Consider the following 26,414-nt stretch of genomic DNA (forward strand, 5'->3'; position numbering starts at 1 on the left):
CTTATGATGAAAATGGCTCAGTAGACTGTGACCCTTGTTTCTAGAGAGAGAAGGGTTATGTGCAGGGTTAAAGTGAGCCTCTGAGGCTAGCGAAATCCACCAGGAAACACGGGACCCATGGAGGCAAGGACAGAGCTTTGTAACAGTATATATCAGGAATAGGGACCTTATCTTTATTAGAAGTTGTTGCCTGAGATCTATACACTTGTAATGGAGAGAGAAACAATGAAATTTTTGCAATGAAATGTCAGAATGAAATCACACATTATGCACTCATTTTGAATGTGCTTTTGGCTAGATCACAAACAGTCATAAAGAGCTAGAGAGGAGAGAAGGTGGTGCCAAAACTGATTTTTTTAAGCGTGATATTTTTGTTGCTGTTATTAACATACAGGCTTCTTTAATGTCCTGAAAAGGTGATTACAGTGATCCTGACCAGGACTTTGTAAAAACTGAAGAAGAGACAGCATCCATCTTCTATGGAATACATTTAATTAAATGTAAAAGTTCTATATTTTTGCTATTTGTGCTGTACTACAGCTAAAACTATGGCTTTTGTTTTCTATATTTTTAGTGCTCTACAAGGCTGAAATGGTTCTTGCCTACTGTGAAGCCAAGGTCTGGCATGTATTTTGCAACACCCAAAATATTGCATCTGTAACACCTTATGTCAAACTAGATATAATAAACATATTTGTGAAACAGAAAGTAAATGGATCAATACATGACTGCCAAACACACTGAGTACCATTTCAGAAACTACTGGCACTGACATTTGAAAATAAGATTGATTCTGTATTAAATGTTTGTGAAGTTTACAAAACATGTGTGTGATATCTCTGAAGTTTTGAAGTTCTGGTCTTGTTATCCTTGGTAAGGGGAGCCAATGTTGAAAGAACAGTGCAAGAAGACCAACTTTCATAGGTTGTATATTCTCCGTATTGGCTGGGGAAAGAGTTCTCTTAAGAATGAGAACATTGAAAAGTAACTTTTTGAAAGTGCAAAATCCTTCCAAAATGTAGTTGCTCAGGACAGACGCAGCATTGTGCAGGAATGGGACTCTGCCTGCATCGTGCAGTTTTGCAGGGCTGTGGTAGAAAACAGAGGTGTGCCACTTCACAGGAACACAGTTTTTTAACAGGCAGAAATGTAGGTAGAATTGTAATCCAGGTGCTCACTTTTCCCCTCTGAAGATTTGTTAACTCCTTGTTTTGAGTTCTGTAGCCTTCAAAGGAGGCATCACATAATGCCACTGAAAACTGAGCTGTCACTCATAAACCCTTTCCTCAGTAAAGCATATTTTAACTGCATGAAACTAAAATAATTCTTCCCTGAAGTGAGCAGATACTTTATGTACAAATACACCAGCAGCTGTGACTTTTTCCAACATGAAAGCGTCCTCCTGTCACATCTCAGCGAAGCTATTTCACTTGATCCAAAGTTTAAAAAAAAAAAAAAAAAAAAAAAAATTAAATGAAGCCAATCTGCATAAATTTAAAGAGAAGCTGCTGAATAAAGAGGGTGAGACAGGTATGCAGAGAAAAACCAAACTAATATGGAAGAGAATGGTTGTGATGAAGGGCACACCATCCAAAAAAAGATGAATCTTGTTTCTTTAACAGCTTCCAGAAACTTCCTTTGTAAATTGTTGAGCCAGAGCTTAGAAGTATAAAACTGAAGCTGAAAACATCCAGCAACACACACAGGCTCTCTTTTAAAATAAGAATAAAATGGTAGCAGTGTGACAGAGATACTTTTTACATGCAGGTTTCTGAGACAAAAAGTACAGAAATGTAGTGTGAGATTCTGGCACAGACTAACCAAGTAAGATAATTTAGGTAGGGGCTTATAGAAGAAACGTAACTAGGATCACAATGTGTCCCTGAAAATCAGGATTGTCCTTTAATGCCTCTGTTTTACAAAAATCAGTGCTTTGCCCTGTTTTTTGTAAATTCCTGCAGACTGACCACCTGCAGAAAGAGCTGCTAGGCATCTAAGTAGTGGCATTAATAGCAGCTGGCTGACTGGATATGTGACCCATAAGGCCTCCCAATTAACCCCCCTCTCTTCTGCATCAGACCTTATTAATTATTAGTAGTAGAAGAAGTATTACTGAACCACGTAGGAGCCCAAGTCTTGTACCAGGACCTCATTGTGCTCGGGCCTGTACAAACACAGAACAAAAAGACAGTCTCTTCCCCAGATTCCAGTCTAAATATAAGACAAGAGACAACAGATGGAGATAGACAGACAGACAAGGAAACAATGGTACTGAGCGTGCATCCATGCTTCTCCTCACCTCCCCTGTACAAGAAGTAAGCTTTGCATTGGGTCAGGGCACAACAGGACAAAAGGAAGTCTGATTTGTTGTCTTGCAGGATAGTCAATAAAGGCCATATGTTTTCCTTTGAAGGTCTTCTTTAAATAGCATTCAGGGCTAAATTTAAAAGAAATAAACATATGTGAAAACATACACCGGTGTAAGAGAAGTTGCCAATATTTTGGAAAATTTAACCCCTAGTGGCTTTCATCCATTGTTCCTCAATTAAGATTCTGGGTTTCACCCCAGTTCTGGCAAAAAATAAAATAAAGAGAAAGATTCTGCTTTGGCTACAGCTGCTGTGAAGGTCCCTGTTTTGCATCCTTCATTCACAGCTCATTAATACCACTGAGAATGTCGTTACTACCTTGTGACATGGTCTGTATACTCACAATGGAAAATGACTAGAAATCATATACTGTACAGTAAGTAAATATGGTAACTAATCTTCCAGAAGGTGCTGCTGCTGCACATACAATTCCTGACATAGACTGATGAGCATAAATTGAAGATGACAGGCTACTATGTCAAAAAGAATCCTATGAACATTAATTCACACACACTTGCACCTGCCAATAGCACCATAGCATCAATTAAACTGCGGAAATGACTACATAAAATAATCAGAGGCAGTATCCATTTTTTATAACACTATTTTATTTTTTAACAAAGACTTGCTCATTTGGTCTCCTCCTACCCCTTTAATTGGTAAAGCAGCCCTCCAGATCTTGGTGGGAAAAACTGTTCCTGGACAGAAACACCCCATCCTCTATACTAAGGCATATCCTCACATCCTTACAAATGTTCTTGAGATTTTGCAGGCTACCCTAACCAGCTACTGCTGCCAGGGGCTCTTGAAGACTTGTATTAAATCCTGATTTGGATGGCAGACAGATCTTCTGAAGGCAGAACTGGAGAGTAGGTGTGATGGGAAATTCTCCTTTTGTCTTGTGTGAGGGGAAAAACATTGAGACTCCTGACTAAACCAGTCATTTAGGACAGGAAACAGTATTGCATTAATTAAACAGACCAATTAAGGTAGACTCTAAATAAGATGTCTGAGAAGGGGTAAAAAGAGATGGAAGGCTCAGACACCTCCAGGAAACTGAACTGTGGACAGTTTCTTTTCTTGATTTAGTTCTAGGTTTTGGTAAAACTGTATAGGGAATAATATAGCCCATGACTCTGCACAGTGCTACACTTTATTTTTAGGTCACTCCAGCTGTGAATAAAGCAAGAAATCCTGGAGAGGATTTTATTTGTATTTTTCAAACTTGGCCTCCTAGAAAATATTTCTGTCAAACTCTGCTGATGTGTGCTTTCCATAGGCCTCTATATTTGGTTCCATTTATTTTATTACAGGAAATTATATTGATTATGGATATAGGAAGATACATAGCAGCTGCCATAAGTCACATTTAAGGGAAAGAGAAGGGGAATTTGAGGAAGCCTTGACAAAATATCAAGTTGAAAATGATCAGTTAAGAGTATCCTATGTGATAAGGAAAGGGTGACTGGGCCCCTGGCCTGATCTTGATGCACTTTAGTTCTCGTGACATAACCCTTTCCTTCATATCTGTGACTACCATAAGGTTCCATTGACTTTTCCTTAGCTCTTTTTCATAATCATATTTACTGGTCTAATTTATTGCCTTCTGTGAAATTCTCCATTGATTTTAATTTGTAGCTAGTTCTTTCCTATTATTATTATTAATAATAATCAATAAAAAGGTGAGGTTAATTTTGTCAGCTTCACGTAGAGGTATAATTACTAGGGATGGGTGAATCAGGTAGTACAGAAATCTAATTGTCAGGTTTGAAAAGGAAGAAGCTGGGATTGCCTGCTGTAGAATTCTAAAATATAAGAGGGAGTAATGTCATGACAACATCAGAAAGCGAAAGGAAGACTGGTCTCGTGCCTAAGACACTGGTTTGAGAGACATGATGTTAATTAAGTACAATAACTGATAATAAAAAATCTAAATAACAAAAGCAAGAAGACAAGAATAACTTCCATCTCCATATGTTAATACACCAGAGTAAAGTTGTCAGAAAACCTTTATGCCTCAGTTTTTCCCAAACCTCAGCCTGCAGATCAGTGGAGGCTGCATGAATCAGTTTCATCTACCCTTTTTCAGATTTCAACAGTCTCTGCAGCCATGAATAGCAATGATGGATGATGCAAAACAAAGAAAACTTAGTAGTACATAAACTCATGGTTTGGGCAAAAGTGAGAGTGGTATTGCTAGTAAATTGTATAAGCATATCCTGGTTTACATACCATGCATACGAAACCTAAATAAAATAATCCTACTCTGAGATAGCTAAAATTACATCCACAGTTATGACTATGTTGTGTATGGATGACATTTTTTTGGAGCCACTGCTGCGTGTACACATAAGGGTATGTTCAGTCTGATAATATAGATTTTATTTGACATAGCTGTCTATATATATGAGAATACCGTCTTTTTTAAAACACTTCTTTATATAGGACCAGATATGAAGGTCCTATATGCAGGGGCATGGGGGTGGGGAGAGAGAACATGCAAGGAGCCTCCCCTCACTTTTGGCGCTCCTGAGTGCCCATGAAAGAGCCATCACAGCTGGGCTCTTGGAAGCCTACCTGTGTGCTCAAGGAAGTGCAGAGACGTCTTTGATGTACTCCCAGTCACAAGGCAGACAATGGCCTAAAGGGGGCAGAAAAGAGGCTGGGCCGTGACCCTGCTAGGTCCACTGGATCTGATCAGACTATACCATCCTGCTGCAGTTTGCCCAGTGCCTCTGTGCGCAGGGACTCTCAAAGCACAATCCCTCTCTGAGCCTTTCCGGAGGGCAGTACAGCTCTCTATTGCACCCTACTCAGGCCAGTGGATAAATGCTACAGCTTAGCATAAATGTGTAAAATTACTGCGAAAACAAAACATGTTCCAATTCCACAAGCTGGAGGATGTGTTGGCTGGCTATCAGCTAACACCTTATTTTCCATCCTATCTGCAGCTTATGAGGACCCCTTTTCAGTTCTAACCTCGTTTATTAAAACCTCACTTTTGACTCTTTTATTAATTCTTAGTTTTCTTTTAATTTTTCATATCTCATATTCCTCTGTTTTTTGCCTTAGAACAGTCTGTGCTTTGTTCTGTAGCAGCACGTGGTTCAGACTGATCCTTGGAAGCAATGTACTGGTATGATTCTTACTGTCAGTCTCCAGAAGGAGGAATGACTCCTGATTTCTGTGGAGATCAATACCTTGCACATAAGCTGGCATAGCTGCAGATTTGCAGTGCTCGTGAGGGCAGCCCTCTTTCCCATACTGGCCACAAGCTCTAACTTGGTTGGTACAATGGGCTTTGTCCCACTAAAGACGAGGTAACATTTGACTGTCAAAGTAAGGTTTTAATTTGCTTTTTGGCTGCAATCTGTCACTAAATATGGTGCAGTTTCAACGATTAATTTCAAGTTATTTCTGAATCACTGATATTTATTAGGGGATCAGAGTTTATTTTTTAAGTACAGTCTCTTTTCAAGCACTGTAGGCATACCAGCAACATAACAGGGACATAATTACTTGTGAGGGAAATGTGTTTGTTATATAAGGTTTCAGAGTAGCAGCCGTGTTAGTCTGTATTCGCAAAAAGAAAAGGAGTACTAGTGGCACCTTAGAGACTAACCAATTTATTTGAGCATAAGCTTTCATGAGCTACAGCTCACTTCATCGCTCTTCTAGATTATTTAAATTATGCATCCATACTATAAAAGCCTTTTAAATAAATAGTAAATAAAAGCTATTACATTTTTATATAACTAAAACCCACATGTAGTAAATGGTGTAATATAATTACTGCCTAATCTGTTAAATTAACCAATTTTGTGAGTAAATCTGCTGGGTATTCATATATTGCAAGGCACATAACTTTGTGATTATATCGTTAAGGTTGAGAATACATTCCCTTTTAAATCAACGTTAATAGAATGTTTGTTAAAGTTGAACTTTAAATTTCCTGAGAATCTGGCATCATATTACCATTCAAATGCCAACTTTAAGTCTGCCCTTATACCACCATCCATCTTCCACCCACAAGACACTCTACAACATCTACATTTCCAACATGGGCCCCAGATGCTAGTGCTTTTTTTTTTTTTTTTAAATTTCTCCTACTTTCCTTAGCTGATAATTGCATGTTATAACAACATAGCCATACTATACAATAAATTTTTGCTAAATTTAACACTTGTTCACACTTTCCTATTGGTCTTCCTTTTCAGTAAAAGCCATGTTTTGCCCAACTGCGCGTGCTCTACAAAACAGCAGTTGAAAATCCTACATTCCTTTCAGAAGTAGTGCCCTGAAAAGCTGTGGTATGAAAATTAGCACTCCAGGACTGCACCAATTTAAGTAAATGAAAAAACTTCCATTCACATTAATGGGAGCAGGAGCTGGATCCAAGCAAGTGCCAAGAATTTTAACATTAACATATGCACCTTTGTAGGTATATTGGATTGTCCATCACCACCAATAGCAATTCCAGTTCCAGAGTGAAAGCAGATGGAGAGTCCATCTATGAAGCAAAAAGGGTCTTTTAAGTTTGCATTTTCTATTTCATATCCTGTAAATACAAATACAAAACACATTAGTTATGATTCAAAATTACCATGTACAAATATATTTGATGAGTGAAACAGATAAAAACCTATGATATGAAGTTGTACTATGCTGACATATACTCAGAAGAATCATCTGTTTCATATCAGCTTAAGAAATAAAGAACAGATCTCTGTATTCTGTTCTTTGAAACTGCTATCTGTGATCAGGCTCCTCCCAGTCTTGTGGTATATTTCCATTCAAGATTTTCCAGTTGCAAAGAATCACCTGAAGTGAAGGAAAGAAGACAAAATTAGGTAATTTAATTTCGTCTTGACTCCATTTGTTAATGCTGATGAATCTTATTATTTAACATTGATATAATGGTAGTGCTCTAAGACTCAGATCAGGGTCAGGGCCCTGTTGTGCTAGGCGCTATACAAATATAGAGCTAGACATCATACCTGCCCCTGGATAATCAGTTAAACAAATTCAGACCTGCTGACTGGTTTTGAAAACTTCATATGTGATTTTCAATTTCTGTTATCTAAGGTTAAAAATTCTCACAGAACTATCTTCCTGTCTCTTACACTATCTACTATGGGGTGGGGGGAGTGGACAAAACAAAGTAGATATTGAGTACTGTACATAATGCTGTAGGGTCTGCTGTTGCAGTCCCCAATTTTGGTCTGGAGCAATAAGCACTTTTATAAATGAATTTAGTATTGAGCAGTCTAATGCTAGCCCCTGAGATGTAAAATCTTGCAAATAAAATATAATAAATTTAACTTGCTTTACTAGTACTTCTTGGCACATTGTGGACCAAAATGTTAATGGAATAAGCAAAATCTACATTACTGAGTCATTTACAAAAATATGCATTTTTTCATGCTCACTTATATTGAAGGAAGATAATAGCTATTTTACTGTTCTGCCACTACAGTTATACTTAGATGTAGATTTCAGAAAACAAACACATTGTCCCTTTGATTCTAAAATAAACTTGCAAGAGCCTTAGGAAACAAATGTCATTTCCAAATAAAGTCACCAGGAGTGAAAAATCACTACAAAACTGTAGGAGTCTCTACATGATCCTGCATCAGTTAAACCCCTATGTAGAAGCAGGTTTCAGAGTAGCAGCCGTGTAAGTCTGTTTCCGCAAAAAGAAAAGGAGTACTTGTGGCACCTTAAAGACTAACAAATTCGTTAGTCTCTAAGATGCCACAAGTACTCCTGTTCTTTTTATGTAGAAGCAGTTTCTTCTCAACTAACAGAGCTGTTCACTTGAAGTCATGAGAGGACTATTTAATTCTAGTTCATGATCCTGACTAGTTTGGACTTTGGTCTTGTACACCATAATCTAGCAGTTTTAATCAATGCACCTTGCTGTTCTTCGGTTCTGTCATGGCCCTAAGTATCCTAGAAGCTTTTGGTCCTATTCAGCTCATTGTTCAGCTTCTGAAGGAGACTTAGTCTCCCAGGTATGTTCGATTTTTTTATAGGAGAAAATACCTTCTCAGAAGGCAAAAAGAATTGGAAAAAATAAGTTTCCCCTTTCAAGATATAGTCTGTGGTCTCTACGTAAAGCAGCAGGAAATTGCATGTGTAGCTTTCTTAGGCTGGTTAATAGGGCCAACCCTAATGGCCCTCCAAACAAGCTCTTATGAAGGTAAAAAGGGCACACCAGGGTGCAGGATTGCTGTAGGCTCATTTGTCACTCTCAGAAAGTTACTACTTCTGTCCCTTTAAATTTCAGACAGCTGCTGTCCTCTGGCACTTGCCTAACTATTTGCATTGCGAACTATACACATTCAAGCCTGTAGCTTCCTGTGTTTGCATGTCAATTATGCTATTAGTATTTCTGCCTGCCAATGTGACATGGTAAAGATGTGCTTCTCTTATCATCTTTTCTTAGAAATTAAATTAAAAACCAAATTTTGTTTGTCATATTTTGTTGATGAAGCAAGCTAAAAATCCCCTATATTTGACTCCATATGGGGCATTAGTCTGTCTTGGGGAAACAGAAGGAATAGCCAGCACAGCTGTAGTTAGAATAAAAACCACAATTATATTAGAGGAGTTGTAAAGCATTAAGAACATTTCTTCAAAAGGCTCTTTTTTTTTTCCTGATTACAAAGAACAGTGTTATGACAGAACCATTTTCTCTTCTAAGGGGATTCACCATTATCTGACATTTTATCAGCTTCATCAAAATAATTAAATCCAACATTGTTGTTGTAGCTTTCAAGTCCAATTTTAACAGTTAAGACACATTCCAGCTATTTGAATCTAGAACCGTTGTCATTCAGCAAAAAACAGCATTTTAGAATTACATGTTAACTAGATTATCTAGCCTATACACTTTCTTAACTGGAAATCAGAAAGTCTGTACTTACACAAACAGCTATAAGAGATTATTTTTTATAATTTATTAACTGCTGACATTGTAGAGATTGAGAAATGGCATGTAGAAACTGATGAAAAGACTGAGAAAGGGAATATATAGGAATGAACAATTGTTTTGGGGTAAATAAAGGTGAAAGGTGAAATGGAAGAAAAAATGTAAAAGATGAGGTGATGTGAACAAGATAGCGGCTGGTGGTAGACTTGTGGTGTTTGTTAACAGTAAGGTACATTTTCCCATGCCATTGTGTCTGGTGCTGCAGGTTTCTTAATGTATCATTTGGGGTACACTCTACCTCTCTGTAGGGAGTATTTTGTATTTTCATTTTATCTCTGATGGATAGAAGCCAATGTACTGAACTGAAAATTATATTTCCATTTGTTTAGGAGAGGGTTCAGGACATGGATTGCAGAAAGTGTTGAGCCTGTGCCAGCCAGTATCTGTGAGCATTCTAGCTTTTAATTTTTCCTTTCATTTTTAATGATAATTCTATTCATATTTACAAACATATATCACGTGGATAATCAAACAGAAAAAGAGAGTTAAAAACCCACAGAGAGTGAAAATAATTCATTGAAAAAAGAAAACAAAATGGAGTTAGGAAAAAGTAAAAGGAAATGGATGTCTGGATGATGCAGCACTTCCTTGCAGTTATGATCATGCATATATCTCTTCACCATTATATTTCCAAAAATTCTGCCCGTAGCTCCTGAAACCATTAAACTGATGTATCAGCCTCTCGAAATAGGTTATTTCTTTATGCACTGAAACAAATCTTTAATATCAGTAGATCTGGATTTCACTCTTTTCATAGTAAAAACTTTTTCACACATTATGGACCAAATTTACAATGCCTGTAAAACAATGCAGCTCCATTGAGGTCAAGAGAGCTCTGCCAGTTTACACCTGCTGAGGGTCTGGCCCTGTAGCACTATCTGCAATTCACTTCAGTTGTGATGTGTTCTGAATTTCAGTGAAATCATGCAAGAGTATTTGGGCAAAATTTTGTAATCCTTACATTTGCTCATGCTAGTATCCCTGTTGTAGTGAACAGGAGTACTTGCATGAGTAAGGATTTCAGAGTTGCGTCCTTAGTTTTCTGGACTGAGAAATTACTGCTCCTCTAGCGTTTCCATGATCTGTACCATTTTGTGCTAAACAACCTATATTGGCAGGTATGTCCACAGCACATGCCCAATATCAGAAATGTCTGCTCAATACCTCTGCAGTAGATCATCCTCAGGACATGTTTTAACAATCTACTTTGAATCCAGTACATCATTTTGAACTAGACTCTCTCCAGCTAAATTCTGAGGTGTTTGCAGAAATCTTTCCCACTATTTGCTAGTGAAAGTTATATTTAAAGCACTTTCATATTTAAGTCTCCTATTAATCATGTTGTTGAGTATATTCATTACAAAACTAAGTTATATGCTTCAGAAACTGAGTTCCCCCAAGCACTTTTGTAACAGTGCTGAACAAAAGACTATTGTCTAGGGCAAGATTATATCTGTGACGACATAGCAAAATGTGAAATATGATGAAGGGGGGTGTATTCATAATATGTTCATTTTGCAAGTTTGATCTAAAGACATTAATAGATTGTAACTGCTTAGTCCCAACGGTGATCTCATTGGAAGTAGTCTGGAAAGAGACTTCTGAAGAACAACTCAGGAATCACTGACAGTGCAATTCTAATGGAGTTGAATTTTCAGTGAACAGGAGGGCAGTTTGGGGGTAGAACGGCTGCCTGTTTTATGTGAAGAAAGAATGTTCTCCACCAATGGAAGAAACCCAGGAACCCTAAAGAAGATCTTCAGAATGCTTTTTCCTCAAAAGCTCTCATGGAGGAAGCTGATTCACCATCTGATAAGGATTAATTAATATTGTTCAAAGATAATAGTAAGGATTCATATTTGCCAGAATGTCGCCATTGATTATGTTTTACAGTGTTTCTTCCCCTTTATTTTCCCCATTATCTTTTTCTTCTTTTTGGAGGGGCGGGGGTGGGGAGAACTTTCTTAGATTGGAATGTTTCTGGATTGAAAAATTGTGTATGTATATATACTCGAGTTGACACTAGATGAGTTTCTTCTGCTTTATTTCTCATATACTAGCTGGCGTAATTGTTGGCTATGAATAATAATATCTGTTCTTCAACAACATATTCCCACTGCCCCTTCCCCTGCTGTTAAATTGGAGGGTTTAATGATAGCTTGTTTTAATTATGTTACTCCACCCCTGCTGTTAATAAAGTTGAATGGAGATTTAGCCACTTTGGTGTTTTAAGATATATGGCATCTAGCTCACACAGGGACTGATTATCCTGGTATTTTGTTACTGTGCCATACCAAATACGTGCACTCTTAAAAGATGTGGTTTTCACAGGATTAAATATTGTTATTCCTAAAATCCTGATTATATCTATAGTGTGATGAAAAGTTGAGGTGAATGAAGGCTGGCTGAGAGGAACATGCAGATATACATTATTTTATGGGATTAATCACTTGCACTGGGGCAAAGTGATATTACCAATGACTCTGATCCTCAGATGTGGCCAAGGGTCCTGATCCTACACTGCATTATACCATTTTTTAGGTCAGTGGAGCCATACCAGCAGAATGTATGTAATGGAGTGGAGATTCAGGCCCAAGGAGCACAAACTGGAATTCAGGAGGCGGGCGGAGTGGAAAAGTAGTCTACTCAGACAGATGCCAGTGGGCCCAAGAGATTGTTACTGGAGCTGGAGATTGCTGGAGCACAAGGAACCCCAGCTACACCTCATGTGCTGACCTCAGCATGGAGTGGCATAGACTTTATTACACTGGCTCTCTACTTAATTTCTTAAACTACTAATAAATTGAAGTAAGATATTATAAAAAAGTTTACATCCATAGCTTACTCAGCAAACTTTCTATATAGTTTTAAAGCTTTAAAAAATAAAGATTTTAACTTATAAGGAAGTTTGTTCCTTTTGCTGATGGATCTCAATGATTAGCTATGAACTCTAACCTTGAAACAAGCTATTCAAAGTTCTCAGTTTTGCCTCAGTCTTCTATCTCCTTCATCTGTGAATTTGGGCAAACAATAGCACAGCTTCTTGCTCTTGATTCCTTAACCGTGTAAACACACAAACTCCCAGTGAGCTTTCCAATACCTGGCTGACTTTGGATCACTTTGGACTCCTGGAGCAGATGCTTTAGAATGTTTATTTCTTGGTTGCCTTAAATGTCATGTGGTCAGTTCTTAAAATTCTGTAAAACCTGGAAGAAATGGGAATACTTATCTATTTTGTGGGGCTGTTGTAATGATTAATTAGTTAGTCTGCACCGTGATCAGAAGATATAAAGTACTAAGTAACGTTAACTATAATTAATTTTCTTTCACTTATCTTTGATACCAATGCTGTACCTCGTTCCTTTTTCTTTTGAATCTCTGTGTATTGGTTAGGCTTTATCTTTCAAAAACTGCTTTTAGTATAAAATAAATGAGCTCCAAAGTAACCCTAGGAATCATTAATTGTTTGCTCAATAGATTTTGCCCATGTATTTAAATAATGTAAATGTACATTCAGCTAGGGATGTTATATGGGATAAGGTTTGTGTCTGGTCTAGTCTTTTCCTCTATCTTTAATTCTTTTCCTCTTCCCTCATTCACAGCTAACTATCCTACCTTCAGGACTTCATAATTGAGTCTATCAGGTCTCCACTCTATGCTGGGTGCAGGTGGCTACTCCACTGAAATATAATATACTTATGGGATTTCCTCATGAGACTCATTGACAGAGAAACCCAAAACACAAAGGGTACGTGCACACTCCTTATGGCAGCAATCGGCATGTACAGTACATACACTGCATATTCCCCAAGCCTGGATATAAATAGCATTTTAGACAGCGACACACTTCTTAGGCAATTAAAGACATGCCTGGACTATAGGGTATGTACCCTACATTGCTTTCTACACACCCAAGCAGTACCTCCCCCATCTACACTGCTGTTTTTAGCAGTGTAGGTCCTGCTGCCGCCCTACTGACTGAGCCTTACCCCATTGCATTCCCCCTGCCAGAGCCTTTCACTGCTATGTGTTTCTACACACTGCAGTACAGGTGCACCTCGCTCTGTGCTGTGGTGGGTAGATATGTGTGTATGTAGTGCTTGTACCCTTCACAACACTGCTGCCGCCATTGTAGACAAGGCCTAAATGTAGCAGGCCCCAGGCCTATCAAGGAACAATAAAAGACCATTAGAAGTTAAAAAAAAAATCCCTTCTTTGTAAACAAGACTAGCACTATTAAAAATAAACCTTGTGTAGTGACCCATATCTCTGCAAACTGAAGCTACTACCCTGCAGCCCTTACTCAGCTGGGCCTTTCGTGTAAGGGCTGTAGAATTGAACAATGAGCTGGGTACTTACTGTAGTCACTACTTAATGTAATTCTGTTCACTGGGTCAACATTTTACTTGTTTTTTACACTTAAAATTCTTAAGGCAGTTTTAGAGATACAATCTTGGGTCTGATTCACAATTGCTTGACACAGTGCATAGGCTTAGGAAATCTTTTGCATTATTATCATTAGGATGTGTGGAATCTTCTCTACAATAAAGAAAAAGAAACTGAGAAGTGTGTGGAAAAGCTCTAATTAAGTCAGGTGTGTATACTGAGTCTGCAAGTCAAGGGACAAGGATGTATTTGAAGTCATGGGAAGAAGCCTAAGAAGGAACTTAGATAATTTCCCAGAAAGAGTTCTGTTTGGGTTGTTACATACAGTAAACCCATAACTAACTGTATGATCTGCGTTTGGGCCCAAAAACTCACTACTATTTGTTATATAGTTTATGTAAGTGAAGTTAGGGTGCACATCATTGTGATGTTATTGACATAAGCTATGATGGTACAGATCATTGTTGCAACCACTGTTATATATTTGCAGCAAATATTGTACAAAGGTTGTCATTTGAAGTATCTATAAAGAGGTTATGATTTGCTGGTTATAATTATGATAGCTGTAAGTGTGTACCATTTTTGTATTTGAAGTTATGAATATGGGCTATGTACTTGAATATCAAATGTGTTTGATTCCAAGTAGCCTCAGTGAAGCATTTGGTCAGCTTCTTGAGAAGGGACTATTCTCAGTAAGTGCCCAATCAAGAAACACTTAACTGACAATGGACTGTGGGAGATGCCAATCCACATCTGAGCTTTCCTGGGAACGTTCAAACTAACACGTAAACAATGGTGTCGACCTGTAAAGAACTGAGTCATACATGGACATGTGGCTTGCCCATGTGACTCCAACCTCCATCTTGCTGCTGTAATTTTCCACAATCAGAACAAAGAGGTGTCCTTCCATAGGCAGAGACTATAAAAGGCTGCTGCGTCTCCTCCATCTTGTCTTCAATCCTGCTTCTTACTTCTGGAGGAACCTTGCTACAAACTGAAGATCTGAACAAAGGACTGAATGACCCATCCCAGCTGTGGATGTACTCCAGAGACTTGATTTGACCTGCAGTTTATTCCATCACTGCTACAAGCCTGAACCAAGAACTTTTCCATTATTGTATGCAATTGATTCCATTTAACCAATTCTAACTCTCATCTATATCTTTTTTCTTTTATGAATAAACCTGTAGATTTTAGATTCTAAAGGATTGGCAACAGCATGATTTGTGGGTACGATCTGATTTGTATATTGACCTGGGTCTGGGGAATTGGTCCTTTGGGATCAGGAGAACCATTTTTCTTTTACTGGGGTATTGGTTTTCATAACCATTCATCCCCATAACGAGTGGAACTGGTGGTGATTCTGGAAAACTGGAGTGTCTAAGGGAATTGCTTGTATGACTTATGGTTAGCCAGTGGGGTAAAACCGAAGTCTTCTCTGATTGGCTGGTTTGGTTTACCTTACTGTGCAAAGGAACCCCAGCCTTGGGCTGAAACTGCCCTGTTTTAAGCAATTTATCCTGAATGTGGTACTCTCAGTTGGGTCCCACCAAAGCCAGCATTGTTACAATCATATCTATTTACAATAGTGTGAAATTTCTTTTATACTGTAAGACCAATGTATATTTAAGACACCAACAGCCACGAATGTGAAACAAGTATTTACTGTTTTGATGCTACACATTATTGGAATCATTAGCAGATGTATTTAAAATGTGATACACCTCCTGACAATATACTGGTAGGCTATAATATGTCCTTATAACATGGATACAATTTATTTATTCATTTTTAAGTGAATTTAGTGTTGGTTTGGCAGAGCTGAAAATGGAAATAATCTGTCCACAAAAAAAGCATTGCACAGGCAACAACAATGCAAACTTCTCTCACACTTCCCCAACACTTTATCTCACCCATGATCTGCCGAGATCACTTACAGCACTGAGGGAAAAAAGCAATGTCTATGCCATTCAATGATAAGGATGCCAATATTGGTAACTGTTTTTGTTTAATCCTCTGTTCACCAGGGACTGAACTAAGACCAGCAATTTGGTTTTTAATATATTTGTTCTATAGCATTTTTGTATTTTGTTGATGTTTAAAATGTTTAAGTACGAACTACTGTCGATATGCATTACATAGCTCTATATACATCTCCAGCTTACCGAGACTATTTTTTTAAATTGGAATTTATCTTGGTGAATGGCTGGGGGGAAAAAAAGAAAACCTTGGAAATAACTATGAATAAGATTGTAGCCTGAAGGAGTTAATGGGCTGATTTCCATTTTCAAAAGAGCTCTTCAAAGACTTTCATCCTTTATGCTGCCAGCATGCTCTTCCATTTGCAAAGTAAAATCCCCATGCATATCTCCAGATACAGACTGTGCTTCCTATACACTAGAGGAAAAGGGGAGGCTAGCATTCGGCTTAGCCTATGAAACAAAAAATGAAATAACTGTCTGGAGCAAATGATACACATTTCAAATAAGCAAGGAGCCAAAAGGCCTATAAAATATATTTTCAAATATTTAGTTACTCAAGTATATGTAACTGTACTTAAATGATGCTATATACTCTGAGTGGTCTGCCAGTGAGGGTGCCATTGTGTTGTGCAAGTATGTGCAAGCAACAGAAGGATGTGATCCAAAACTATTTAAGCGCATAAAGGGCTTTTTCTTCTGTTTGGAAACAGCTAGTGACAACTGCATGGGTAGTGAGAACAAAATTAAGAAAATCTTCAAAGCATAACAGCAAATACCACAAAATGAGAGCACAGGACTGGAAACTGAGCCTCTTGTCCTCTACACAACAGTGTAGTGCAATAATGCTAAATCAGAATATCAGCCCTAATGAACATTTTTATTCAATATTTGAATAATCAACTGTTTCATCTCTAAGGCCCCCAATTTAACAAAGTACCTAATGTGCCCAATTTCAAGCATTTGATTAGTCCCAATGCTTATGTACCTTACTGAATTAAGGCCTAACACAGCAGTTTGCAGAGTTAAAAGTAAAGATTTGCCAAAAATAATAAAAAAAAACCCAACCCCCTCCCTCCCACACAATACTTAATGTTCTTTTTTTGTATAAATGCCCTACCCTTAGATGAATCATCTTGTTATAAAAAAGAACATGAAGAACCACTTTATTCTTACTGGTACTCATTAAAGCAGGGACCCAATCATGCAAAATGCCAAATCCCTTCAAGTCTTAGTGAAGCCTGTCTTACAGTAGGTGCTCAGCACCTTACAAGATCTGGCTCTTGGTTACCAGGTGTATTTATTTTTCCATGCTTTATGCTAAGAGGCTACAGCTTAATAATAAAATGAACCTAGTTTCCTTTGACTGTGCTACACAAGGAACTGCCAGGTTATGCTGCCCTTATTATCTTTTTACATAAGTCTGGTGAGAGAAGGACAAAGGGGCAGCAGACATAAGTTAAACTCCACATTTCAATGTGAGCATTTTCACTGGGTTTGTGAGCTGGTATGTGATCACTTAGCTCACAGATCACCAGGTGAACAGAAAGTGAAATCAAATTCAAGAGAACCTTCAAACACTCAGAATAATGGAAACCATATTAGAAGATGGAAATAAATACAGTACAATAAGTTGGGGTGTTAAACATAAAAACTAAGTCAGTCGCCTTATGTTTACTGTAGTGAAAGAAAAATAAAGAAAGCAACTGACTGATAACTTTATTACCACTGAACCATAATAACAACAAAAATGTGGGATTTTTTTCTTTTCTGTGTTCATGAAGTCAAGACTCTTTTGAAATGAACAGAATTTTAAAGAGAAACTGTCATATCTTGTCAAGTATCAGAGGGGTAGCTGTGTTAGTCTGGATCTGTAAAAGTGACAAAGAGTCCCGTGGCACCTTATAGACTAACAGCATAAGCTTTCATGGGTGAATACCCACTTCGTCGGATGCATATAGTGGAAATTTCCAGAGGCAGGTATAAATATGCAAGCAAGAATCAGGCTAGGGATAAGGAGGTTAGCTCAATCAGGGAGGATGAGGCTCTCTTCTAGCAGTTGAAGTGTGAACACCAAGAGAGGAGAAACTGATTTTGTAGATGGCGAGCCATTCACAGTCTTTGTTTAATCCTGAGCTGATGGTTTCAAATTTGCAATTTATTTGGATGTCATCCTGCAGCAAAAAAAACCTTCAGGACCAGACTTCAAAGAGAAACTGCTGAGTTTCAGTTCATTTGCAAATTTGACACTAACTACAAAAGCAGTTTCTCCTCCCTTGGTCTTCACACCTCATCTGCTAGAAGAGAGCCTCATCCTCCCTGATTGAACTAACCTCGTTATCCCTAGCCTGATTCTTGCTTGCATATTTATACCTGCCTCTGGAAATTTCCACTACATGCATCCGACGAAGTGGGTATTCACTCACGAAAGCTTATGCTCCAATACATCTGTTAGTCTATAAGGTGCCACGGGACTCTTTGCCACTTTTATTAAAGAAATACTATGTTGTCTCTGAAAGTCAGTGGGAGCTACTGGGTATGCAGTAAACTTGAAAAGCAGGCCACCTGTTTAGTGAACTTTAGATATGGATTGAAGAGCTTACCTTTAGGCTTCCATTTTTGAAAATGGTAGGTTTCAATGTATTTTGTGTAAAAGAACAAGATTTTGAAGTTTCATAATTTTATAGTCATTTTTGTCTATACCTCTTGAAAGCTTGAAAATGAAATTGGTTTCCTCATTGTACGTTAGTAGGGTTGCCACCAATGTTCCCTCTAATTTTTGACAGGCCGTGTATGCAAAAAATTTCTTCTGTGCAAATTTTTGACAGACCACGTGCACAAAAAATTTCTTCTGTGCAAATTTTTGTGTGCACGGTGTTTCGCCATGTGCGCTGGGTTTAGGATCTGTGTGTGCGTGCACACGCACACAGCTTAGAGGGAACAGTGGTTGCCACCATCAGTTGGACACATTATTTCTTCTCTGAAGGATCTCTTGGAGAGCCAACCTCGTCAGATTTGGGTGGGCCTGTATAAGGGTGTTTGACTTCAGTGGGAGTTGCTGGGGGCTCAGTACTTTTGAAAATCAGTCCACTTATTTAGAAGCCTAAATACAGACTTGGGACCTGGGCTTTAGACACCCTTTAAAAAATACACAAACCCTCAGTAAAACACACAAAATGGTTATGTTCCAATGAGATAGCTGCAGCTGAGCTGAAATATGTGTAATCACAAATGAGGAAAATCCCACTACTTTCTATGAGATCTTAAAATGCAGTACAATGGTGCAATCCTGCAACCCCTATTCAAACCAGTGGGAGCACTGATCAGTGGGACAACTCGTGTGAAAATGAACTTCTTGTGCGAGGGAAGGTTGCAAGATCAGACTCTGTTGGTAAGGTACTATCCTCATTGAAACCATAAATGAAAATACTGAGGTTTATAAAATGCTACAATTATGTTTTTATTACAATTTTGGTATAACCATTTTTGTGAAACTGTCATCAGCAACAGATATTTCTATTTCAGAACAGAATTATCCTTTTCATTTTTTGGCATTTTAAGAAAAAATTAGTGAACCTAGTTGTCCTTATTGTTTTGATTTTAAATCTCAGACTTCACAGAAGGAATTATAAGTCTCTTTTACTGCTATGTTGGGTAATTGTTTAATAGTTTGAGAGAATTACTTGTAGGAATTGAAATCTTGTATCAGGGACTCTTAGATTAAATTACAATCTATTAATCTGTAATGATTTATGACCTTCCATTTTGTGTAAGCTCACCAAAGCTGTGGTAAGTTGTGGAACTTGGTTTTCTAGCAGGCAAGCTAATTTCCATGGCCTGGCTAATTTTTTCTAACAGCAGAGAGCAGATTGCATATAAATGAGTCCTTCCACACCAGTTCAACTTTCTGCCTGATTCATTATGATTAAAACTTGGACATCCAGGGTAATTTTTTCTTATAATTAAAAATGAATACACCTTTAGGATGGATTAATTTTGATTTGCTATATCAGGCTTATTTATAACCACCGGCAATAATGCAGGTCTTCACCTTCCAAAGATAGGGGATACAGTAATTTAAAACAAAAAAGCCTATCAATATACCTCAATCCTGGAAACATGAATTATGATTACGCTCTGGAAGTGTCAGTTCATAGAGTGTGTGCACAGCTGATACCTAGGGAGCCAAGAATTTTAGATGAATAGCACCCTTAGTAATGATAATATAACTGCTCTCTGCAGAACTATTGAAATATTCATTATGCAACCTTCACTCACACAGAAGTCAGCAGGGCTACTTATGGAGTAAGGAATTACTCAATGTAACGTATTGAATGTAAGGAATAATGCAATAGAGGTATAGAGAAAGTACCATTTTAAATGGCATAAAACAGTTTCACACAGTGCATGACAGGTTTCAGAGTAACAGCCGTGTTAGTCTGTATTCGCAAAAAGAAAAGGAGTACCTGTGGCACCTTAGAGACTAATCAATTTATTTGAGCATAAGCTTTCGTGAGCTACAGCTCACTTCATCGGATGCATACTGTGGAAAGTGTAGAAGAGCTTTTTATACACACAAAGCATGAAAAAATATCTCCTCCCACCCCACTCTCCTGCTGGTAATAGCTTATCTAAAGTGATCACTCTCCTTACAATGTGTATGATAATCAAGTTGGGCCATTTCCAGCACAAATCCAGGTTTTCTCATCCCCTCCCTGCCCCCCCCCACACAAACCCACTCTCCTGCTGGTAATAGCTGCACTAGAATATTTCTGGGATGTAGTGGAGACATAGGCTCGTGATTTCCCTACACCCCCCCTGAATTTTTGCAACACGCCCCCCCCAGTTTTGTGAACTAGTTACATGCCAATTTAGTGACTGTTTGGAAATTTGAATTGAAATTGAAACATTAATACACACTTTAAAAGTATATACAGTGTATGATAAAATACATGTATCTGAAAAAGTATAATAGATTTGACAAGTATGAACATAGACTAGCTTCCTTATACAGCTGTTGTTTTTTATGACAATGTCAATGCATTCATTTCAGTGATGTTGGCCAACCTAATAATATCAGATGATGATTTGTAAGCAAAGTCTAAAAGAGCTCTCCCTGACAGCTAGTGATGAGCTGGTACTGGGGGGAAAGGCTTCAGGACCAGATTGTATTTACATTCACACCTAATCTAACTAGGTATCCAGCAAACAGAGCTGTGTTGTCCAAGTGATAGATTTTGGCTGGGGTTGGGTTACAAATCACTTGAATGCCATGGGCGGGGAGGGGGGGCAGGAGGAGTGAAATGCTGTTGTTCTTATTGTATGAGTAAAGGGCAGTAGAACTGTACTTAGCCTGTGCTGATTGAGGGCATCAAGAAAGCGGGTGGGGACCTGTCCCTCTCCACTGTTAAAGACAGAGCTGATTAGGCTCCATATATAGTCTTTCATTGTGTTTAAGTGACCACTGCAGCTGAAATCACTGATAAGCAGGTCTAAGTGCTTAGTCCTGCTATGGGACAGTGTTTCTGTGGAAGACACAGCCCAAACTGCACTAGCTGAGAGGTTCCCCCACTGAGAACTCAGCTGAAATCACTGAGAGCTGGGTGGAACCTCAAGAGACCAACTCACAGAGGTCACAGTGGCAGCAGAAGGTGACTGTGCAGGGCCATTGGCAACAGAGTGGTGGAGTGAACGGTGGCACAACAAACAGCAGTGGCCAGGGCGAACAGTGAGCAGCTGGAGGAACGAGCAAGGTGCCTTCTTGCCCCCCACCTGGGAGGTGTAATCACGTGAAAGCACCTCTGAACTCTGACAGGTTTCAGAGTAGCAGCCATGTTAGTCTGTATCCACAAAAAGAAAAGTAGTACTTGTGGCATGTTAGAGACTAACAAATTTATTTGAGCATAAGCTTTCATGAGCTACAACTCACTTCATGGGATGCATGCAGTGGAAAACAGAGTGGGGAGATTTTATATACACAGAAAACATGAAACAATGGGTGTTACCATACACACTGTAAGGAGAGTGATCAGGTAAGGTGAGCTATTACCAGCAGGAGAGAAAAAAAACCTTTTGAAGTGATAATCAAGGTGGGCCATTTCCAGCAGTTGACAAGAACGTGTAAGGAAAGGGGTGGGGGGGGGGTGATAATAAACATGGGGAAATAGTTTTACTTTGTGTAATGACACATCCACTCCCAGTCTTTATTCAAGCCTAATTTATATTTTTTTAGAAATCTAGACCTGTTATGGTATTTTGGTGTAACTTGCATTATCCTTATGTTAAATTTGCATTATACTAACAAAACATTTACTTTATTCATATCTCTTTTATATGTTGCAGGTCAAAGTGAAAATGAGAAGACAAAAAACAATACAACAATTTTTCCACTCAAAGGCCTCAAAAACTAACCAAGGTGAAGAACGCATCAAGAACCAAGAATATAGCAACATGTCATCTGAAGGTTCAAGTGGTATATCTACATCCGACCAGCCTGAAGCACAAATACAGCTACCTATTGAAGAAACAGTGTCTCCAAAACCTAAAGGCAGTGAATATTTGTCGGTCAAAGTGTTCCCATTTATTGAAGTTACAAAAGATGGCTCCTGGTGCACCTCTTGCAAAAAAGCTTGCGAAGAAGGAAAGCTTCCCAATGCTATAATTGGTAAAAGTGGAGGAGCTTGGTTTGTCAGACCGATCAGCAAAGCCAGTGCTGACAAACTACGAGAAAAGGCTGCAAAACACCAGGCCTCTGGTGCAGAAAGTCTTATAAGCCCACTTTCAAAGCCAATTTTAGAAGTACTTAATGAGTCTGTTAAAAATGCTGGAGACACAACACAGTTCATGCGAACAAACATGGCTGTGGCATCCTACTTTCTACTTAAGCAAGAGATACCACAAACGACAAACTGGAGGCCAATGTTAAGTGCATTGTCACTTATTCATCCTGAAGTTGAACGCTGGTTCTGAACAAGACCAGCAAATGCTCACTATTTTTCTGCAACAAACTCAACTGACTGGCTAGAAGCATGCGGTGCAACAGTGAAAGACTCAACAGTTGAAAAAGTGAAGAACTCTCTCACCACATTCAAAAAATTTGCATACATGGATGATGAATGCACAGATGCAAATGGGCATCAAGTATTAAGTCACTGTGTACGTTATCTTGATGTCAGGGGTAGGCCAGTAGATGCATTTCTAGATGTTCAAGTTATAGAAGGCACATCAGCTGCATCTGTGACAACCTACATCTTAGAAGAGTTAAATGCTTGTCAATTGGACCCCAAACAGATGGTTGCTTGTGCATTTGATGGAGCTGCAAACTTCTCTGGAAGACGTGGTGGAGTACAAGCTTTGCTCAGAGAAAAGTGTAACCCTAATCTCTCCTGTACACACTGCAGAGGCCATCTACTCCAACTAGCACTGGTACGATCTGCAGAATCTTCAAAAGACATTAAAAAAAGCTATAAATTTAATGTCTTCATTATATTCTTTTTTCAGCAAGAGTCCAAAAAGACTGAATATCTTGGAAAATATAGACGATACACTGGGACTGAAGTTCACATTAGTCCAACCTGGGAAAACCCGCTGGCTTTCTCATGAGCGATCCTTGGCTGTTGTCTTAAAATTACTCCAGCCGTTATTACTGGCTTTGGAAAGTATCTACCAAGATGAGATGGATCTAAGTAGTGAGGCTGGTGGATTACTTTTTCTACTACGTTCAGAGAAGACTATTGCCCTTCTCTCTCACGTTGAAACCACTTGGGTCATTAAACAATGCCATTCAGGCATCTGCTACAACAGTAGTAGATCTTTGTCCAGCAACAGAAGCTACATTTGGATCAATCAGAGAGGTATCCATTGAAAAAGTTCTGGAAGAAGCAAAGACTTCAGTCCAGAAGTTGACTAATGAAGGCATTTATATTGAAACCTTAAGTGAAGAAGACAAGAAGTGTTTGTTAAGACAACTGAAAAAGTACACAGACTTGATTCTTAAAAATCTACAACAGCGACTTCTAGATTCTACTCAACCTCTATGTAGCTTTTACAGATGCCTGTCCTATAAAACACCGACAGCTGAGTGGAGTGAGGCAGTACCAGCAATGGGGCTGCCATGTGCTCAGGACAGAATAGAGAATTTGAACACAGAGTGGAATATCATACAACGAATAAATGAAGATTTGACTTCAACTTCTTTTTTATCATTACTAGTGGCTCAACCCGATGATCTTTGTGTTCTGTTTCCTGGGATGAAAGAAGTAGGAATTCATCTCTTGCTACTCCCAGTCACAACAGCTACAGTTGAGAGTTCTTTTTCATCATTGAATAGAATTTTGTGTTCTGAAAGAAGTCGCCTTCTGCCTGATCATGTGAATGAACTAATGAGCGTATCAACTGAAGGAATGGAAGTACCAGATACACGAGAAGCCACCAAAGATGAACGCATTGCATTCCAGAAGTTCATTAACCGAGTTGTGCAAAATTATAACAAGAAACCAAGAAGGATGTAGACATAGTGCTTCATAGAAGGCTTGAGTAGCTAACTTTAATTTGTGTGATGATTTTAAAACATGAGTTAAATCTAATAAAATGGTCATGAAACCTTTTTCAGTTTTTACTATGGTGCCATACAGCCCACCTTCACCGTCACAGTCACCCCTCATCGGCCCTGACACCCACCCTGTAAATTCGAACACCCCCCCGTAATTCAATTCCTGGGGAAACCACTCCTTCAAACATGAAGGTGGATCGCTGCATTATTTCAGTGAGGCTTAATACAGGTGTAAAGGTCTGCTTGTATGTACCAGTTGCAGGATCAAGGCCTTAGCCATTCACTCACTTACTGCTTTGTGTGTCAAGCTTAAGACATTAAATTTAAAAATAGATGCTGAATGCAAGCACTTAAATGTTTGCTTAACTTTACTACTGTGAACAGTCCTCTTGAAATTAATATTTGTATTCACTAGTATTCTCGTTTAGTGGGCCTCCAAGATAAATTTAAGAAACACATTTCTGAACTTTTAGTTTGAATGATCAGCAACTCATTAGAAATAATTTAAGTTAGTTGTGCACAGTTCCTTTTCCTATTTAGATCCCACCTCTCTTCACCCACCCATTTATTACCCAACTGGTCCACAAGCAAACTGTGCACAAGTCACATTCCTCTTATCTTTAGGGTGGATTGGCATACAATGTAATATACACTACAGAGAAACCCCAAAGTAATCTCAGACCTGCCAACATTCACTCATTTGGAAAGATCTACTTACTCATTTGCATTGAAATTGTGGAACCCTTCAGGGGGAAGGATAGCTCAGTGGTTTGAGCATTGGCCTGCTAAACCCAGGGTTATGCATTCAATCCTTAAGGGGGCCATTTAGGGATCTGGGGCAACAATTGGGGATTAGTCCTGCTTTGAGCAGGGGGGTGAACTAGATGACCTCCTGAGGTCCCTTCCAACCCTGATAGTCTATGATTCTAACCCTTACTCATGTTGGTGAGCATTTACTCTTATGATTATTTCTATTTAATTTAATAGGAAAACTTGGGCAAGTAAGTACTCACCAATGTAAGGGTTGCACAATCTAGCTGTTGGTATTAATTTTAAATCTGCACAAAAAACCTCTCAAAAGGGATTTGGTAGAGTGTTTTACCAAGACAAAAACAACAAGGAGTCCTTGTGGCACCTTAGAGACTAACAAATTTATTTGGGCATAAACTCATTGAGTTTGTCACAGCTGGATCATCCCACTACAGAAGGGCCACTGCAGTCTTCTTCACTATCAGCTTCCCAAAAGCCAACCAAAGCTACTTTTTCTCTGTAAGATTTGAAAATTACAGTTAATTTTATTCCAAAAGCATGACAACAGCGCCAGCATCTAGAGGATCTCTAGCTCCTCTTCTTTGCATGCTATAACAAATCTGCTTTCAGTTATTGATGCTGTTCATTGTCCAGGAGCTTTTCCAGTGAGAGCAATGTTGTTTCCTTGCCTCTAGTGTAGTTTGTCCCCCTTTTCTCCAGATTGTTTACAATGAGAATTCAGCATGGGAAAGCACTACACGGCAGGATGTTTTCAAGGATTTCCCTAGCTGGGAACACCCCAGACTCCCTTAAAAGGAGTTTCTCAGCTGCTTGTACCCTGCCCGCACCAACTCTTCTTCCTCCTCCTCTCTCAGACAGCGTTGTCTGAAGAAAAACTCTCCCAAAATCAAGAGACGGTTTATGCTCCCAAAGACACCTTTCCCCTAGCAGACTCTCCTTCTCTTTGATCTCTTATGACAGCTCAGGAGGTTTCTCCGTGAAATACCCCCCCGCACTGGGGGCTCTTCCCTAGAGAAACACTCACGCCCCGACGAACGGCGTTATTCTATTACATTTGTTGTCGTCCCCCACCGCCCGGCGCGGGGACATTCTGCACCCCACATCCCACCCCACAGCCCGGCGCGGGGACAGACACCCTGCACTCCCCACCCCATCACCAGAGCGGGGACGCTGCCTGCCTGCACGCCGGTGTCTTTCCCAGCCCAGGCTGCCTCAGGCGGGGCTCGCCGGAAGACGTGAGCGGCGGCTCGTCAGGCGCTGGGGAGGCTGCTCCAGCGGGCGCGGTGCGCGGCTGGCTCCCGGCGCTGCTCTGCGGGGAGGGACGGGAGGCGGAGCCGCGGCCGGGCCGGGGCAGGCGGCTCTGC

General features: G+C 39.2%; 1 long non-coding RNA gene across 1 annotated transcript; it reads right to left on the reverse strand.

Moving 5' to 3' along the window:
• Window positions 1-26,360, reverse strand: LOC141987512 (uncharacterized). The gene is made up of 5 exons (XR_012639553.1): window positions 26,229-26,360; window positions 7,012-7,190; window positions 6,803-6,927; window positions 2,300-2,437; window positions 1-1,429 (listed from the first exon to the last, which is right to left on the reverse strand). It is a non-coding gene; the product is annotated as an uncharacterized LOC141987512 (long non-coding RNA).
• Window positions 26,361-26,414: the final 54 nt, after the last annotated feature.

The sequence above is a fragment of the Natator depressus genome, chromosome 5, assembly GCF_965152275.1.
Source record: "Natator depressus isolate rNatDep1 chromosome 5, rNatDep2.hap1, whole genome shotgun sequence".
NCBI lineage: Eukaryota > Metazoa > Chordata > Testudines > Cheloniidae > Natator > Natator depressus.